At 41.5% G+C, this 11552-nt stretch overlaps 1 protein-coding gene across 7 annotated transcripts in view; it reads left to right on the top strand.

Moving 5' to 3' along the window:
* Positions 1-1734: 1734 nt before the first annotated feature.
* Positions 1735-11552, top strand: part of FAM13B (family with sequence similarity 13 member B) — a 78697-nt gene continuing 68879 nt past the window's right edge. For all 7 annotated transcript variants that reach the window (XM_039217902.1, XM_039217901.1, XM_039217900.1 and 4 more), the window contains exon 1: positions 1735-2037. The gene's annotated coding sequence lies outside the window, so the exon portion shown is untranslated. The remainder of the gene's footprint in view (positions 2038-11552) is intronic.

The raw sequence follows: 11552 nt of genomic DNA, 5'->3' as shown, positions 1-11552 counted from the left end.
CTTGATTGGGCTGCTAGGAAACTGGGGCCTGTCTGGTCCAGCCTCACTTTGGCAAGATTCAGAAGTTTCCATTTCACTTCACTTAAGCCTAATTAGGCTCTGAGAAATTAATTTGGATAAAACAACTTTATAACTCAACCCAGTGAACGGAAGCTGATTTATAACCCTCAGGTGAATTTATTGAGAGAGTATATATAGCTCGTTTAATTAGTACCAGTTATGTGCCTTGGACAATTGTTTCTCAGTGGGCTTATTTACTTAAGACTCGTTAAGTGATGGGAAGACTACTTCATGGGTATGGAATCAGAGTATGGGTCTTTGCATGTTCTTAAAGGATATCCAGAATTTAACTTTGCTAGTATATAAACTCAATAAAGGCAGAGAGCTTATTTGCCGTAGAGTTCTGAGAGACTAGAACACAGTAGGGATTCAGTAGGTATTCGTTGAGTGAGGGACTGGATTTGAATTCAATTTTTACCTGTCCTGATAATAGGTATTGATCCTGGTCATTAGAATCAGTAGTCTCCCTCCGGGATAGAGTGCAAGACTACAATACATTCTTATTCAGATTCTGCTGGTTCTAGACTCTATGGACCACACCCTTCCTTTATGACAGCATCAACTAGGCATATAACACTGAAGATACAGATGTTTTATTTCACTGTCCCATGAAATTTGGCAGCTACTCTGGCCTCTGTAACACATTTACAGATCATCTCACACGGTGACTTTTTCTTTTCTTTTCTAAAAAAATCTTGTCCCAAGTTCTATGAGGCTTTTTATTTTACATTTTCAAGGTTACTGACTTGCACCTCAGGCAAACAGGAGACAACCGAATTGTGGTCATTTGTATTTTTACAGACACCCAGACTTCTTTGTGCAGGTGTGGCTTTACCGGCCATCAAGGAGTACAAAAGCAGAACACTGCGTTTTACTCACTGGAAGATGTCAAAGCCTTTATTTAGCAAACTAAAGCAAAGAAGAGATTGGCTGAATATTCACACCTTTGTGAGCGCGTGGGAGCTGCAGGGTCGGTCTGGGTGGCTATACAAGCAAGTACCAACTCCCTGATTCCCTAGACTCAGAGGTCGCCTCATTCTTTATGCCTCCTTTCAGCTCTGCCTTTGAAACTCTGCTTTATTACAGCAAACTCCCTCTGAACATGTAGCCTATCAACTTCCATACTCCCCGACGGTTCCTTCACCAGAGGCATATATGTTCTCTTTGGAGTCTAGATCATGTCCTTAAGTGAAGAGGAAGGGTGGAGGGCCGGTAGGGTCCCGGATCTGACCCCCAACGCTGGGAATGGGAACGTGAGTCACTGCTTCGGCGGTTTTCTGTTAAGGTCTCTGTGCTTCCCACCTGGATAAGGACACCTGGGTTTTTCTGGTCTTCTGTAGGAAGGCACGGGCCCCTCCGCAGAGACTAGGAGAGATCTCTGTTTTCCAGTTTTACCCAGTTTTTTCCTCTGTTTTCTTTCCAACCTCTCCAGACTGAGGACCCTCAAATACCTCCCTCAGGCCTGCTCCCGGCTTCTCGCACCCTAACTCAGGGGCCCAAGTTTGGGGCGGGAAAAGAAGGTCAACTCTAAAGCCCGCAAACTCCCGGGCTAGGGCCAGGGGCTTTGCGGAACCCCTCCAATCAGGGCGCACTCGCCCCGCCCCAGCAAGCGAGCCCGCCCCGCCCCCTCCCACGCACGTCACGTCCGGTCCGGCCCCCGCCCGCCCTCCGCCCTCCGCCTTTCGCTCTCCTCCCGCTCGCCGTTAGGGAGGGTCTGCGCCTCAGCCAGTGCTTCAGTCACCGTTCCTGCCCCCTCTTCCACGTCTTCGCCGCCGCCACCGCCGGGGGCATCCGGGGGTCGCTTACCGGGCTGGCCCCGCGCCGCAGCCGTCGCTTCAGTGTCTCGCCAGGGGCCGCCACAGAAGGAGGCTCGCCGGCCGAGGAGCCACCCGGGGCCTCAGTTCTTGCTCTATTGCCGTCGCTGCAGGTCCTGGAGAAGCGGCCGCGGCCGGGGAACGGGGCGTCGCGGTTCCAACGGTAGGTGAACGGGCGGGTACCCTTATCTGCGCATGCGCGGGTCGTCAAGGGCCGCGGCCCTCCCCCCTCTGCGCCCCCCAGCGCCTAGTACCACCCGCGCGGTGCTCAAGGGCGTTGTGTGTTGGGGTGCCCAGGCTGGGAGCAGTGCCCTGAAGATGGGCTAGTACGTAGAGTGGGCCCCCTTTAGGCTCGAGCTTGAAGAGATGAAGCCTTGCCCGGGCTGCTGTGGGGTGGGTGGGGGGGGTGTGGCACTCTTCGATTTTTCAGCCGCTGCAGTGCGCTTGAGCGGGTGTGCCTTCGTAGCTCCCTCAAACTCCAAGGCACAGCAACCTACGCGTTTGCTAGCCTCCCCGTGCAGCACACTGCGCCACTTCCCTGCCACTTCCTTGATGCTGGCCTGTGAAGTCAATGAAAAAAAAAAAAACAACCAAAACAGTGTGGTTTAATCTGGGCTCAACGGCGCCCCTTTTAAAGATCACGTGAGCTGAGTGGTTGCTGACTTCCTTAAATCGCTCAGAGAATATAGCCAAAATTGGGCTGTCGGTACACTGGGGACTTCTCTAGAATGCACTCCGAATACACAGGCCAGAATGGGTACAGGTTTAAGTTACAGATGGGGCGACTGGTTTCCGAGATAAGGTTATAGGAAATTGAATCTATTGGTACACTTGGCACGTGAAAATTTGGTAGCTTTTATTTGTAATCAATTAAAAATGAAACTGACTTTTAGAAAGGCCGTTACAGAATTTAATTAGTTTCCTCATTGGGCCATCTAATCGTGAAGAGAAGTACCTCACGTTGGGCGTTTACCTTCCTTTCAAGGAGCTGATAATCTAAAGATGATAACCCGAACCACAGTAATGTATATGATGGGAATTAAATGACTGAAATGCACTTACTTTAAAGACAGACATTTAATGGAAGTTTGAATTAATGACTTTATGGGTTAATGTAAGCATACGTCTTCAACTTTGCTTTTTGCAAATATACTAGCCGTACTTGTTGGCCTGGGTTTCTCACTGGTACTGTGCATTTTAATTATTTGCTGATGAAATTGAATGAATGGTCACTAAATGTATGTCCATTAGGGTTCCTTCTTTATCAATCTATGCTGCTTTTAAAATTAGGGCATTATTTTCTCCAGTTGTGTCACCGTTTAGGGATTTTTGACACAGCATGCTTAAATCCTTAGAAAGGTGTAGAAAGGCATATCACAGTGACGCAAAATTCTTGACTAAGTAAATTTTACAGTGTGTTTTTTATTAGAATGCCGTTGTTTTAGGACAGAAAATGGCTGAAATGAAGGCATTATGACTTGTCAGTTTTCCCTTACCAGTAAAATGACAGTTCCTTTTATTATCGTTTATGAATAACTTCCTTCCGCATGGCTTTCTCTTCATTTTACACTAACTTTAGTATTGGGGAATATAATAGTATAAATTACTGTAGCTATGCTTGGAAAAAAATTGTAAATATGCATAAGAATTTATGATTTTAACCATTTTTTAAGTGTACAACTTACAACATCAGGTATACTTACAGTGTTGTGCAACCATTACCATTGTCGATTTCGAGAACTTTTTTTGTCATCCCCAACAGAAACTCTATAGACATTAATCCCCCATTTCCTCCCCTGCCCAGCCCTTGGTAACCTTTATTCTATATTCTGTTTCTGTAAGTTTACCTGTTATAGGTAGCTCGTGTAGGTGAAATCATATAGCATTTGTCCTTTTATGTTTGGCTTATTTCATTTAGCATGTTTTCAAGTTTCCTCTATGTTATAACTTGTATCAGAATTTACTTCTTTTTTAAGGCTGAATTCCATTGTATGTGTATAGAACATTTTGTTTACCTATTGATGGACATTTGGATTGTTTCTGCCTGTTAAAAAAAACGAAATTCAGTTGAGTAAATGTTAACAGTCTTATGGGCTTTATTCAATTATTCATAAATCGGGCAACATCCCATCTAGCAGACTGAAAGGAACTCTGAGGAGCTGTACAAAATGGAAGGCTTTTAGAGGCAAAAGGAGGCGGGACAAGGAAGTTTCTAGCAAAGAGTGGGTTGTTTCAGGCAGGTCACCATACTTTGGTGGACAGGTACATTACCTCACTAGTGCTGACCAGGAAATTCCAGACTGACAAGTTAAGATTACATTCTTGGGGGAAGCAGTTAGGTAGATACTATGTTTTGGTTTGGTGATGTAGGCTTAGCCCAGGTGACAGAATTTTGGCCCTGTTATATATATGTGTGTATATATATTTTTAAGTAGGTTCCATGCCCAAAGTGGGGCTTGAACTCAACAACCCCATGATAGAGTCCCATGTTCTGCTGACTGAGCTAGCCAGGTGCCCCCTGTTGTCTCTTTTTTAAATACATGTATTGACTTTTGTGAATAATGCTGCTGTGAATATTGGTGTACAAGTGTTTCTTTGAGTCCCTGCTTTCTATTTTTTGGCTATGTATCGACCAGTGGACTTGCTGGTAATTCTAGGTTTAACTTTTTGGGGAAACATACAAACTGTTTTACAGGGCTGCTGCACCATTTTGCATTCCTGTTAAGCAGTGTACAAGGGTTACATTTTCTCCACATCCTCTCCAGTAGTTGATACTTTCCTTTGTTTGTTTGTTGTTTGATAATTGGTCTCTTAATGGGGGTGAGCTGGTATTTCATTTTGGTTTTGATTTTTATTTCTTTAAGAGATAAAGATGTTAAACATCTTTTTGTTTATGTATCTTCTTCAGATAAATGTTTTCACATCCTTTGCTCATTTTTTTGGTCTCTTTGTTGTTACTTTTATTTTTTATTTATTTTTCTTTTGAGACAGTGTGAGCAGGGGAGGGGTAGGGGGCAAGAGAAAGTCCCTAGCAGGCTCTACGCTATTAGCACAGAGCCTGACGCTGAATGGTGAGATCATGACCTGAGCCGAAATCCAGAGTTCAATGCTTAACTGAACGAGCCACCCAGGTGCCCTAAAAAAATTTTTTTTTTTAAAATTTGAGGGGGAGAGAGAGAGAGAGAGAGAGAGATCACGTGCACATGTGCGCTGAGGGAGGGGCAGAGGGAGAGAGAAAATGTTAAGCAGTTTCCACACTCAGTGTAGAACCCGGCTACAGGGCTCCATCCCCCAACCCTGGGATCATGACCTGAGCCAAAATCAAGAGTAGGATGTTCAACTGACTGAGCCACCCAGGCACCCCCAAAATATGTTTTATACATGGGTAAACAACAAAGGGACTGATTATATCTAAAAAAGTTACCAGTTATATGGTAGGTCACTGTATTTTTTCAAAAATTTATTTCAATTCTAGGTAATTAACATAGTGTAATATTGGTTTCAGGTTTAGAATTTAGCGATTCATCACTTACATAAAGCACCCAGTGCTTACCATAAGAAGTGCTCTCCATAATACCTGTCCCCCATTTAGCCCACCCCCCACCCACTCCCATCAACCTTCAGTTCTCTCTCTTTTTTCCCCTTCCCATAAGTTCATGTTTTGTTTCTTAAATTCCATAAATGAAATCATGGTATTTGTCTTTTTCTGATTTATTTTGCTTAGCGTAATACCCTCTAGCTCCATATACATTATTGCAAATGGCAAGATTTCATTATTTTTGATGGCTGAGTAATATTCCATTGTTTATGTCACATCTTTATTCATCACTTGATGGACATTTCTGTTCTTGCCATAGGTTAGCTATTGTTGATAATGCGCTGTAAACATAGAGGTGCATGTACACCTTTGAATCTAGTTTTTTTTTTTAATGTTTATTTTTGAGAGAGAGCACATGTGAGCAAGTAGGGGAGGGGCAGAGAGAAAGAGACCAAGGATTCACAGTGCACTGACAGCAAAGAGCCTGATGTGGGGCTCCAACTTACGAACTGTGAGATTATGACCTGAGGTAAAGTCAGTTGCTTAACTTATTGAGCCACCAGGGTCCCCTTGAATCTGTAATTGCTGGATCATAAGGTAGTTCTATTTTTAATTTTTGGGGAACCTCCATCCTGTTTACCTGGGTGGCTGCATGTGTTTGCATTCCCACTAACAGTATAAGAGGTTTCCCCTTTCTCCCCATCCTTGCCAAGATCTCTTGTTTCCTGTGTTAATTTTTGACATTCTGACAAGTTTGAGGTGGTATCTTATTGTGGTTTCGATATGTATTTCCCTGATGGCAAGTGATTTTGAGCATTCTTTTGTGTGTCCCTCAGCCATCTGAATGTCTTTGGAAAAATGTTCACGTCTTCTTTCCATTTCTTAACTGGATTATTTGTCTTTTGGGTGTTGAGTTTTGATAAGTTCTTTTTTTTTTTTTTAACATTTATTCATTTTTCAGAGACAGACAGACTGTGAGTTGGGGATGGGTAGAGAGACACACACACAGAATCTGAAGCAGGCTCCAGGCTCTGAGCTGTCAGCACAGAGCCCGACATGGGGCTCGAACCCACAGACCACAATATCATGATCTGAGCTGAAGTTGGACACTTAACCAACTGAGCCACCCAGGTGCCCCGAGTTTTTGTACGTTTTTTATAGATTTTGGGTACCAGTCCTTTATCAGATATGTCATTTGCAAATATTTTCTTCCATCCCATAGGCTGCCTTTTAGTTTTGTGGATTGTTTTCTTCCCTGTGCAGAAGCTTTTTATCTTGAAGTCCCAATAGTTCATTTTTGCTTTTGTTTCCTTTACCTCTAGCTGTGTGTCTAGTAAGATATATTTAGACCTCAACTAGGTGTATGTCAGTACCAAGAACTTCCTTCCATCAATTTGATATTACAAAAGTGCATCCATTAAATGAATGCCTTGTCTTCCCTGTGATTACTTCTCCTAAACTTTCCTTTGTTTTATTGTTTTATTTTTATTTATTTTTAAAAATTTTTTATGTTTTATTTATTTCTGAGAGAGAGAGACAGCATGAGCAGGGGAGGGTCATAGAGAGAGGAAGACACAGAATCTGAAACAGGCTCCAGGCTCTGAGCCAGCTGTCAGCACAGAGCCCGACGCGGGGCTCAAACCCATGAACGTGAGATCATGACCTGAGCCGAAGTCGGACGCTTAACTGACTGAGCCACCCAGGCACCCCTTATTAAGTGTTTTATTAAAATGGCTAGGGGCAGAGGTGGGTATTACTTGATAGGGAAAAAGGAATTGTAGTAGGTGCACATGAACTTGACCTGAATGAGTCACTCATCCTCAAGCCAGGCAGTAGGCTAATATGTCTGAGTAAGTTCAGTTTTGGGGGCCTTATAAAAGAGCTGACTGAAGGATATTTGGAATGTAATGTAATACAGGCAAGTTAACCACAAATTCTCATGTTGTACATTGAATGCATACTAGTAGTAATGGGATTATAAGAGTAACTCATCAGATTGATTTATTCACTCACAGATACTTATCTCTTTTCTAAATGCCAGAGTTAACAAACAATCACTTGGTGATGGTTGCATAACTTTGTAAATTTATTAGACCTCATTAGGACACCTGGGTTACTCAGTTGGTTAGGTGTCTGACTTTAGCTCAGGTCATGATCTTTCTGTGGGTTCAAGCTCTGCGTTGGGCTCGCTGCTGACAGCTCAGAGCCTGGAGCCTGCTTCGGATTCTGTGTCTCCCCTTCTTTCCTCCCCTCTTCTGCTCATACTCTGTCTCTCTCTGTTTCTCAATAATAAATAAATGTTAAAACAAATTAAAAAAATTTTTTAGACATCACTGAATTGTACACTTGAAAAGAGTGGATTTTATGGTATGTAAATTATACCTTAATAAAGCTTTTTTTTTTTTTTTTTTTAAAAAAACAACCTACCAGCCGTCTTCAAGAAGCCTATACTCTCAGGAGAAATAGACATTAAACACAGAAAGGAGTGTATAATAAAACTTGTGATGAATGATTTGGAGCCAAGGAATGATGTCTTGAGACAATTTCACAGGGAGAGATATTAGGTGAGTGGGTTGGAAAAAGCCCATCCAGGATTGGGAGGTTAGTGAGAGCTAAAGAGGAGTAGGATGAAGGGGGGAGAATGTTTGACGTAGTTGAACCAGAATGTGTAAAAGTCTTAGCTTAAGGAAAATGCACTGGGTTGTTAAGATAACTTAATGAAATTTACTGGATTTCTGCTAGAGGGAAATACTCTAGTCTTTTCTGTCAGGTTATTAGCTAGTTCTAGTATGTTTTCTTTTCCTGGTATATATGATGTATGTTAATTCTCATCTCTTTGATTTTAAACAATTTTCAGAGAGATGTCTGTTGAGTTTATTATTGCCTTTTTTTAGAAATAGGAAAACAGGGGTGCCTGGGTGGCTCAAGTCGGTTAAGTGTCCGACTTCGGCTCAGGTCATGATCTCAAGGTTTGTGCGGTCGAGCCCTGCGTCCGGCTCTGCTGACGGCTGGCTAGAGTCTGGAGACTGTTTTGGATTCTGTTTCTCCCTCTCTCTCTGACCCTCCCCTGCTCACGCTGTCTGCCTCTCTCGGAAATAAATAAAACACTAAAAAATAAAAATAAAAAAAAAATAGAAGCAGAAAATGCTGAGCTTTTTACTTGTTCTTAAAATATTTAGTTTTGCAAAGCTGCCGTTCCATACATTTGGAGAAGAAAAGTAAAAACTGAGAACAATTAAACAATTTTTTTCATTGTTGAAGTGTAGTTGGTATATAATGTTATGTTAATTTCAGGTGTATATTGCAGTGACTCAGCGATTGTATACATTACTAAGTGCTCAGGCCTTAAGTGTGGTCACCATTTGTCACAACATTATTACAGTAATGTTGATAATATTCCCTTTGCTTTATTTTTCATCTCTGTGACTTATTTTATAACTAGAAGTTTATACTTCTTAATCCCCCTTTGCCTGTTTTACCCATGCTTCCACTTTGCCCCTTACAGCCACCAGTTCTCTGTCATTATGAGTCTGTTATTTATTCCAGAACTATATGAATGTAAGTTAAATCATATGGTATTTGTCTTTCTCTGACTTACTTATCTTAGGATAATATCCTGTAGGTCCATACCATGTTGTGACAAATGGCAAGATCACATTCTTTTTTTATGGCTGAGTAATAGATTTTTTAAAAAAATGTGTAAGCAATACATGCGCGCGCATGTTTATCCCACACCTTCTTTATCCATTCCTGGGATACTTGGGTTATTTTCATATCTTGCCTGGTGTATAAATAATGCTGCAATAAACATAGGGGTGCATGTATATTTTTGAATTAGTGTTTTCATTTTCTTTGGTTCACTGTCCAGTAGCTTGAAAACCACTTGCTGATTTACATAGTAGATGCTTAATTGTTGGGGGAGGAAGCAGGGCATGGAGGGGTTGGTGGGACAGGAGCATTGTGGTGCTCATTTTGAAAAAAAAACACTGGTGGGGCACCTGGGCGGCTCAGTTGATTGAGTGTCCGACTTCAGCTCAGGTCATGATCTCACTATTTGTGGGTTCGGGTCCCACATCAGGCTCTGTGCTGACAGCTCAGAAGTCTGCTTCGGATTCTGTGTCTCCTTCTCTCTCTGTCCCTCCCCTGCTTGTGTGCTCTCTGTCTCTCTTTCAAAAATAAATAAATATTTTTAAAAAAATTAAAAAAAAAAAAGAAAAAAACCACTGGTCATGGTGAATTAAAAATTTGAAAAGGCAAGGACGCCAGGCTGACTATCAGAGCATGTGACTCTTCAACTTGAGACTGTAAGTTTGAACCCCATGTTGAGTGTAGGATGACTTTAAAAAAAATAATGTATTATTTTTATTATTTTTTAAATCTTATTTATTTTTGAAAGAGAGCGAGTGAGCAGGGGAGGGCCAGAGAGAGGGAGGAGAGAGATAACCCCAAGCAGGCTCTGTGCTCTCAACTTGGAGCCCCGTCACCAGGGCTTAAGCTCACTGAGATTGTGACCTGAGCAGAAACCAAGAGTTGGAAGCTTAATCAGCTGAGCCACCCAGTTGCCCCAAAAGTAAAATGTTTAAAAAAAAAAAGTTGGAAAGGCAAGGAAACTCAAATTTTTATTTATTTACTTTTTTGATTTTTAAATTTATTTTAGGGAGAGAGGGTGCGCACTTGTATGCATGGGGAAGGGCCAGACGGAGAGAGAGAAAATCTCAAGCAATCTCATTCAGCATGGAGCCTATCTTGGGGCTCTATCCCATGACCCTGGGATCATGATGTGAGCCATAATCAAGAACCAGACACTCAACTGACCGAGCCACTCAGACACCACAAGAAACTCAAATTTAGAATCAGATGAGAGAATTTTTATATGAAAAGCATGTACAAAATACTTGTGTTTTATAAATTACCTTCTTTGTGTCTTTGTACATTTCAGTGAAATTTTAAACAAAATTTTCAGTGATAATTGTAGTCATTGTTGCCTGAAAGCATCCACTTGGGGGTTGCCTGGGTGGCTCAGTCGGTTAAGCATCTGACTTCGGCTCAGGTCATGATCTCATGGTTCATGGGTTTGAGCCCCATGTCAGGCTCTGTGTTGACAGCTAGCTGAGAGCCTGGAGCCTGCCTCAGATTCTGTATCTCCCTCTCTCTCTGACCCTCCCGTGCTCATGCTGTCTCTCTCTTTCTCTCAGAAATAAATTAAAGATTAAAAAATTTTTTAAAAAAGTGGGGGCACCTGGATTACTCAGTCAGTAACATGTCCAACTTTGGCTCAGGTCATGATGTCACAGCTGTTGGGTTTGAGCCTGCTTTGGATTCTGTCTCTCTCTTTCTCTCTTTGCCCCTCCCCTGCTTGTGCTCTATCTTTCAAAAATAAACATTAAAAAAAACAGCAGTCTTAGAGTTCTACTCACTAACTAGTTCAGTGATTTTGAACCAGTTTCTTCAGCTTTCTGAGATTTGTTTGTTTCTCTTCTGAGTGAATGATGATCTGTCCTGCTTTTCTCAAGAGGTTTAATTTGAGAATTCATTTGGATAGTGAACTGGAAAATAAACCAGAATGATAGCATCACTTCAGATATTGGAGTTCTACTTTTTTTTTTTTTTGGAGTTCTACTTTTGTTTAGTGTTTACAACTGGGGAAACAAAGCTAAAGTCATATCCTTTGCTTTCAAAGTTTACAGTCTAGTGAGGAAGACACATAGAAAAATAAATTTATTAAGTGCCTTTTTTGTTCTTGTGGTAGTTTTCTTTTATTCTCCCCCCCAGAGCAATTTTTACAGTTTTGTACAAAAAGAGAAATATTCTGATTTCAAGGGACCCATTTTGTTAAAACAGGTTGTGGAGTTGCCCATAAGACCCCTTACATGAAAAAAAATGAATTAATAGTTTTGTGTTAATGTGCAATAAGAAATGATAAGCTAGTCTTAAACCCTTTCTCACTAGACTGGTAGGCGCTACGAATGCATGTTTTCAGTAGAAAAGAAGTAAAAGGTTACTAGAAGAGAAGTCTTGAGTCAAAATTTATCAAAATTGAGATTATGTGCACATATTAAACTGTCTAGAATATGTGTTATTGTGCATATGTGCTTTTCAGATATTTTGTGTCACCATTTATTATATATTTTTTAATGTTT

The sequence above is a fragment of the Hyaena hyaena genome, unplaced genomic scaffold (assembly GCF_003009895.1).
Source record: "Hyaena hyaena isolate Hyena2069 unplaced genomic scaffold, ASM300989v1 scaffold_723, whole genome shotgun sequence".
Classification (NCBI taxonomy): domain Eukaryota; kingdom Metazoa; phylum Chordata; class Mammalia; order Carnivora; family Hyaenidae; genus Hyaena; species Hyaena hyaena.
Note: the sequence above shows the minus strand (reverse complement) of the source record. Positions and strands in the feature narration are given on the sequence as shown.